This window comes from Triticum dicoccoides, chromosome 3B, assembly GCF_002162155.2.
Source record: "Triticum dicoccoides isolate Atlit2015 ecotype Zavitan chromosome 3B, WEW_v2.0, whole genome shotgun sequence".
Taxonomy (NCBI): Eukaryota; Viridiplantae; Streptophyta; class Magnoliopsida; order Poales; family Poaceae; genus Triticum; species Triticum dicoccoides.
Window position 1 is genome coordinate 210,891,962 of NC_041385.1, and position 9,166 is coordinate 210,901,127.

Below are 9,166 nucleotides of genomic sequence, written 5' to 3' on the forward strand. Positions count from 1 at the left end.
AAGAGCTGGTTTGTTCTATGCTAAGCAGTGCCGTATTCCAGAGGACTTCTCCTCGATCTCTGGGCTGGAATACGGGGCGTTTCGGTTTCTCTGAACCGGGGTGACACACTTGAGTGGCAGTGGAGTGCTATGATGCAGTGGACGAGACCGTTGGTGAGGCACCAACGGCCTCGGGGGGCGGAGGTGCGGTGATGTGCTAGGTGAAGTAGCACCGGTGAGGTGGGGGACGGCATCGGTGAATCGCACCTGATGCGGTGGAAGTCGGTGTCTGTGAGGCACGTCAGTTGCGGGGGCCGACGTTGTCAGTGGACCACCCGGTGTGGTGGACGAGGGCATAGATGAGGTAGCTCCGGTGCAGTGGTGAAGCGCGACCATCGTCTTCGTCGTCGTCGTCCAGCACAGAGGTGGGGAAAGAGACGAGACGAGGGGCGATTCGAACTTTGCTGGGGTTGGCGGCGAATTAGGGATTTGAGCAATTTGGGCGCGGAAGGGGACGGTGGAGAAGGCAGATTTTGCAGTGCTAGAATTGTGGCCGCTAGATATTTCAATCTGAAACGTGGAAGCGCGAACTTACTTTGTCATCGTTCTTTGGGGGGGCGGGGGGAGGGAGGGAGGGGGTGGGTGGATGGGTGCTAAGTGTCTGTACGACACACGCGACCACCACGACACGACCTTGGTCTGCCAACTGATGTCTACTACACAACCTTCTTCTTGTAGGCGTTGTTGGGCCTGCAAGTGCACAGGTTTGTAAGACAGTAGCAAATTTCCCTCAACTGGATGACCTAAGGTTTATCAATCCGTGGAAGGCATAGGATGAAGATGGTCCCTCTCAAGCAACCCTGCAACCAAATAACAAAGAGTATCTTGTGTCCCCAACACACCCAATACAATGGCAAATTGTATAGCTGCACTAGTTCGGCGAAGAGATGGTGATACAAGTGCAATATGGATTGTAGATAAAGGTTTTTGTAATCTGAAAATATAAAAACAGCAAGGTAACTAATGATAAAAGTGAGCTTAAACGGTATTGCAATGATAGGAAACAAGGCATAGGGTTCATACTTTCACTAGTGCAAGTTCTCTCAACAAATCAAAGTTATTCTTTCGGATCGATCTATTAAAGAGTTTGTACTAGAATAACACCTTAAGACACAAATCAATCAAAACCCTAATGTCACCTAGATACTCCATTGTCACCTCAAGTATCCGTGGTCATGATTATACGATATGCATCACACAATCTCAGCTTCATCCAACCAACATAAAAGTACTTCAAAGAGTGCCCCAAAGTTTCTACCAGAGAGTCAAGAACGTGTGCCAACCCCTATGCATAAGTTCATGGGAGGAACCCGCAAGTTGGTCACCAAAACATACATCAAGTGGCACGTGATATCCCATTGTCACCACAGATAAACACGGCAAGACATACATCAAGTGTTCAAATAAAGACTCAATCCGATAAGATAACTTCAAGAGGGAAACTCAATTCATCACAAGAGAGTAGAGGGGGGAGAAACATCATAAGATCCAACTATAATAGCAAAGCTCGCGATACATCAAGATCGTGCCATAGAGAGAACACGAGAGAGAGAGAGATCAAACACATAGCTAATGGTACATACCCTCAGCCGCGAGGGTGAACTACTCCCTCATCATCATGGATAGCGCCGAGATGATGAAGATGGCCACCGGTGATGGGTTCCCCCTTCGGCAGGGTGCCGGAACGGACTCCCGAGAGGTTTTTGGTGGCTACAGAGGCTTGCCGCGGCTGAACTCCCGATCTATCTTGATATTCGCTGTTTATTGGGTACGTAGGCTTATATAGGCGAAAGAAGTCGGTCGGGGGAGCCAGAGGGGCCCGCGGGACAGGGGGGCGCGCCCTCCTATCCTGTGGCTGCCTCGAGGATCTTCTGACGTGAACTCCAAGTCTCCAGGATCATATTCTTCCAAAAAATCACGCTGCCGAAGGTTTCACTCCGTTTGGACTCCGTTTGATATTCCTTTTCTTCGAAATACTAAAATAGGCAATAGAATAGCAATATGGGCTGGGCCTCCGGTTAATAGGTTAGTCCCAAAAGTAATATAAAAGTGTATAATAAAGCCCATAATCATTCAAACCAGATAATAAAATAGCATGAATGCATCATAAATTATAGATACGTTGGAGACGTATCAGCATCCCCAATCTTAATTCCTACTCATCCTCGAGTAGGTAAATGATAAAGAAAGAATTTATGAAGGTGCACAAGTTTGATCAATGATAATTTCAATCACCTTTTTCTAGCATGATAATATGTCAAAACAGTAGTTCATCTCATAAGACTTCTCACGATAAAGTAACAAGCAATTCACATGTCAAAGCATAGACCATAAACTTTCTTGAAAACTAGCAAACTTCATTCTCAGTCATCAAACAATTGCAATTCATCTTATTTTCAGGAATGGAAAACTCCACATACTCAACTATCATATAGTCTTCTACAATTGCTAACACTCATGCAATACTAATGGTTATGGAGTTTCAATCGGACACTGAGAAAGATAGGGGCTTATGGTGTTGTGATGTCAACAATAATAGTTCATGCTAACTTACATCCAATTGGATATATATATCAGGATCACCCCAACACAAAGTGCTTGCCAAAGGATAAAATGAAAAAGGGAAAGGTGAAGATCACCTTGAATCTTGCATAAAGTAAAAGACATAAAGTAAAAGATAGGCCCTTCGCAGAGGGAAGCAGAGGTTGTCATGCGCTTTTATGGTTGGATACACAAAATCTTAATGCGAAAGAACGTCACTTTATATTGCCCCTTGTATATGGACCTTTATTATCCAGTCCGTCACTTTTATTGCTTCCATAACAAGATCGTACAAAGCTTATTTTCTCCGCACTAATAAGTCATGCATATTTAGAGAGCAATTTTTATTTCTTGCACCGATGACAACTTACTTGAAGGATATTACTCAATCCATAGGTAGGTATGGTGGACTCTCATGGCAAAAACTGGGTTTAGGGATATTTGGAAGCACAAGTAGTATCTCTACTTAGTGCAAGGAATTTGGCTAGCATGAGGGGGAAAGGCAAGCTCAACATGTTTGAATGATCCATGACAATATACTTTAACTGAGATGTTGGAAAACATAAACCATTACGTTGTCTTCCTTGTCCCACATTAACTCTTTAGCATGTCATACTTAATGAGTGCTCCCAATTATAAAAGATGTGTAGTATAGTATATTTATATGTGAAATCTCTCTTCCTTAAATATTCTTTCATGAATTGTTCAAATGACCAATACAACGCTTGCTAACCTTCAATAAATTTACAACATCTACTTCTTAGATGTGAAGTCATTACTCCCCATGGGATAAGCAAATGAGACATATATAATTTCAGATTTATGACAATCAACTCATTCAACAATTTACTCATAGGATATAAGTGAAGCACACGAGTAAATGACAAACTACTCCAAAAAGATATAAGTGAAGATAAATGAGTAGCTAAATAATTATGTAACTATGCAAAGACTCTCTCTCATTAAATAATTTCAGATCTTGGTATTGTATTCAAACAGCAAGCAAAACAAAATAAAATGACATTGCAAGGATAGAACAACTCATGTGAAGAAGCAAAAACTTAGGCTCAACCGATACTAACCGATAGTTGTTCAAGAAGAAAGGTGGGATGCCTAACAGGGCATCCCCAAGCTTAGATGCTTGAAACTTCTTGAAATATTATCTTGGGGTGCCTTGGGCATCCCCAAGCTTGAACTTTTGTGTCTCCTTAATTCCTCTCATATCATGGTTTCTCTTTTTATCAAAAGCTTCATCCACAACAAACTCAACAAGAACTCGTGAGATAGGTTAGTATAAACCAATGCAAAACCTTATCATATTCTACTGTAACAAATCACTAAAATTATTATTCAACATTGAATACTAAATGACTCTGCATATTTAATACTCCTATCCTCAAATAGAATCATTAAACCAACAAACATATGCAAACAATGCAAACATAACAGCAATCTGTCAAAACAGTACAGTCTGTAAAGAATGCAAGAGTATCAATACTTCCCTAACTCCAAAAATTATGAAATAAAATTCCCACTGTAGTAAATTTATCAGAGCTCAGTATCCAAAAAGTTCAACACTATACCATTCTCTGAATTTTCTAGGGAATTTTGCAACAGCGGTAAACTTTCTGTTTTCAAACAGCAACATGTATACTAGCAAAATAAGCATGGTAAAGGCTATCCTTGACATTTTTATTGAAACTAAAGATGCAAAACATTATTATAAATAACAGAAAGCAAATACTAATAAGAGAAAATGATGCTCCAAGCAAAACACATATCATGTGGTGAATAAAAATATAGCTCCAAGTAAAGTTACCGATGAATGAAGACGAAAGAGGGGATGCCATCCGGGGCATCCCCAAGCTTAGGCACTTGGTTGTCCTTGAATATTACCTTGGGGTGCCTTGGGCATCCCCAAGATTAGGCTCTTGCCACTCGTTATTCCATAGTCCATTGAATCTTTACCCAAAACTTGAAAACTCCACAACACAAAACTCAACAGAAAACTCGTAAGCTCCGTTAGTATAATAAAATAAAACCACCACTTAGGTACTGTAATGAACTCATTATAAATTCATATTGGTGTAATATCTACTGTATTCCAACTTCTCTATGGTTCATACCCTCTGATATTACTCATAGATTCATCCAAATAAGTAAACAACACATAGAAAACAGAATCTGTCAAAAACAGAACAGTCTGTAGTAATCTGTATCAAACTTATACTTCTGGAACTTCAAAACTTCTACCAAATTAGGAAGTCCTAAGAAATTTGTGTACCAGTCCAGAGCAAAAAGAATCAGATCAGAAGCTCGTTTCGGTGAATTAAAAAAACGAATTTACTGGGTGCAAAAGTTTCTGATTTTCAGCAGGATCAACACAACTATCACCGTAAGCTATCCTAAAGGTCTTAATTGGCACTTTATTGAAACAAAAGCTATAAAACATAATTACTAAAGTATCATAATCATGTGGACACACAAAAACATTAAGGGTAAAGATTGGGTTGTCTCCCAACAAGCGCTTTTCTTTAATGCCTTTCTAGCTAGGCATGATGATGACAATGATGCTCACATAAAAGATAAGAATTGAAACATAACGGGAGCATCATGAAGCATATGACTAGCACATTTAAGTCTAACCCACTTCTTATGCATAGGGATTTTGTGAGCAAACAACTTATGGTAACAATAATCAACTAGCATAGGAAGGCAAAACAAGCATAGCTTCAAGATTTTCAACACATAGGGAGGAAACTTGACATTATTGCAATTTCTACAAGCATATGTTCCTCATAATAATTTTCAGTAGCATCATGAATGAATTCAACAATATAACCAGCACCTAAATCATTCTTTTCATGATCTACAAGCATAGAAAATTTACTACTCTCCACATAAGTAAAATTCTTCTCATTCGGAATAGTGGGAGTATCATAAGAGACTTGAACACTAAAAATTGTTTCCACATTAAAAGTGTAATGTTCAGAAAAAGGATAATCATAATCTTGACAAGATTTGTAAATATAATCATCACTACTTTTGTTAGCATAAGTTTCATCACAATAATCATCATAAGTAGCAACTTCGTTCTCATCATAGTCGATTGAAACCTCTCCCAAGATAGTGGAATCATCACTTAATAAAGTTGACACTCTTCCAAATCCACTTTCACATTCATCACAATAAGATTCAACATCCTCTAAAATAGTGGGATAACTACCTGCTAAAGTTGACACTCTTCCAAACCCACTTTCATCAATATAATCATCATAAGTAGGAGGCATGCTATCATCATAACAACTTTGCATATAAAAACTTGGGATGCTAAAAATATCATAAACATAGCATCCCCAAGCTTGGGACAAACATTAACTTCACCAAATATATTCTCAAATATTTCATCCTTATCAAACATAGGTTCCCCAAGCTTGGGCCCTTTCATATCATAAGCATAATCACTCTCATCATTAAAAATATGGATAACACGAATAGTATAGCAATTATCATCATCACAATGAGTAGTAGGAGCAACTTCATTTGGGAGGGATACCTTTTTACCTTTGTTGCTTCTTCTTTTCTTTTTCTTCTTCATATTATGAGTGGGTTCAACCTTCCTCTTCGAGCTCCTTATTGACGAGATTGGTTGAATAGAGAGCTCCTCCTCGTTACCTGATTCATCATAAGAAATAATATGAGGAGATTGGGAAGTCTCTTCCTTTTCATTAGTATTCTCATCATCTTCTATTTGCTTTCTTTTCTTTATGTAATTGGCAATATAAGGATTTTCAATGCAATTCAGCTCACAAAACATATAAATATCCTCTAGATCAAATCAAGAAATCTATCAAGATTAAATTTTGGAATACCCTCGGTTATACGTTTCATTTCTGCATACCCCAAAACAAGACTAAGATCTTTATGATGCCCAAGGGAAATCAAGTTATCACAATTTTTGGACATGATTCGATCATGAAACAATTTGCATTGGAGATTTAAATGACCACATTCTTTGCAAAGTTCACAAGGGGCACGAAAAATATTGAATCTTTCAGCACAATCATCAAGCCTTTCTTGTAAACCTTTAGTTTTTAAATACTTATGCCTCTTGCAATATCTATTTTCTCTATTTGGTGTGTCCATGCAAACCCATTCTACTCCACAAAAATCAACATGCTTATAAGAGACATTTTCATCATAACTAGTGCAATCATCATTAGTACTATGGATATTCAAAGAGTTCATACTAACAACATTGCAATCATGCTCATCATTCAAAGATATAGTACCAAGCATTTTAATGCATTCTTCTTCTAGCACTTGAGCGCAATTTTCCTTTCCATCATACTCACGAAACATATTAAAAAGATGAAGCGTATGAGACAAGCTTAACTCCATTTTTTTGTAGTTTTCTTTTATAAACTAAACTAGTGATAAAGCAAGAAACAAAAAGAATCGATTGCAAGATCTAAAGATATACCTTCAAGCACTCACCTCCCCGGCAACGGCGCCAGAAAAGAGCTTGATGTCTACTACACAACCTTCTTCTTGTAGACGTTGTTGGGCCTGCAAGTGCACAGGTTTGTAGGACAGTAGAAAATTTCCCTCAATTGGATGAACTAAGAGTAGGATGAAGCTGGTCTCTCTCAAGCAACCCTGCAACCAAATAACAAAGAGTCTCTTGTGTCTTCAACACACCCAATACAATGGCAAATTGTATAGGTGCACTAGTTCGGTGAAGAGATGGTGATACAAGTGCAATATGGATAGTAGATAAAGGTTTTTGTAATCTGAAAATATAAAAACAGCAAGGTAACTAATGATAAAAGTGAGCGTAAACGGTATTGCAATGATAGGAAACAAGGCATAGGGTTCATAATTTCACTAGTGCAAGTTCTCTCAACAATAATAACATAGATAGATCATATAACAATCCCTCAACATGCAACAAAGAGTCACTCCAAAGCCACTAATAGTGGAGAACAAACATAGAGATTATGGTAGGGTACGAAACCACCTCAAAGTTATTCTTTCGGATTGATCTATTAAAGAGTTCGTACTAGAATAACACCTTAAGACACAAATCAATCAAAACCCTAATGTCACCTAGATACTCCATTGTCACCTCAAGTATCCGTGGACATGATTATACGATATGCATCACACAATCTCAGATTCATCCAACCAACATAAAAGTACTTCAAAGAGTGCCCCAAAGTTTCTACCGAAGAGTCAAGAACGTGTGCCAATCCCTATGCATAAGTTCATGGGCGGAACCCGCAAGTTGGTCACCAAAACATATATCAAGTGGCACGTGATATCCCATTGTCACCACAGATAAACAAGGCAAGACATACATCAAGTGTTCAAATAAAGACTCAATCCGATAAGATAACTTCAAGAGGGAAACTCAATTCATCACAAGAGAGTAGAGGGGGGAGAAACAAATAGCAAAGCTCGCGATACATCAAGATCGTGCCATAGAGAGAACACGAGAGAGAGAGAGATCAAACACATAGCTACTGGTACATACCCTCATCCCCAAGGGTGAACTACTCCCTCCTCGTCATGGATGGTGCCGGGATGATGAAGATGGCCATCGGTGATGGGTTCCCCCTCCGGCAGGGTGCCGTAACAGACTCCCGAGAGGTTTTTGGTGGCTACAGAGGCTTGCGGCGGTGGAACTCCCGATCTATCTTGATATTCGATGCTTTTAGAGTATGTAGGCTTATATAGGCGAAAGAAGTCGGTGGGGGAGCCTCGAGGGGCCCACGAGACAGGGGGCGCGCCCTCCTTTCTCGTGGCTGCCTCGAGGATCTTCTGACGTGAACTCCAAGTCTCCAGGATCATATTCTTCCAAAAAATCACGCTGCCGAAGGATTCATTCTGTTTGGACTTCGTTTGATATTCCTTTTCTTCGAAATACTGAAACAGGCAATAAAACAGCAATATGGGCTGGGCCTCCGGTTAATAGGTTAGTCCCAAAAGTAATATAAAAGTGTATAATAAAGCCCATATTCATTCAAAACAGATAATAAAATAGCATGAATGCTTCATCAATTATAGATGCGTTGGAGACGTATCACCTACATTTGAGAATGCAAACGAATCTTCTTTAATATGCAAACGAATCTGTATATATTACCATGCCCGTGTTTTCCTTGAAAATAATTAGTCATTCTAAACGAGATACTATAAATTAATCAATGAGGAGTTATTTGAAAAAAAAATCGAAACGGTATCCACGCTAACGTGGATTAGAGTGTGTGTCACATAATTAGGTATTTGAATTAGAGTGTGTGTCACATAGCGATCTCCAATTCTAACGTGGATTTCACATTTCACATTATCCACGCTACTTTTTAATAGAAATTCATATGTATATGATGAACACCATGGTAGTGAGAAAAGTTTGGGTGGATTCAAACATATGACCTACAAAATAGCACAACAATCGAGTCAATGTCAACTTTTTCAAACCTAGTATGGCACGAATTTGAAATAGTTTCCCATATGCATGGTCCTCAATTCAAATTTTACAATGTACACCGAATTTGAACTTCGACATTAAGTCTCATACTAT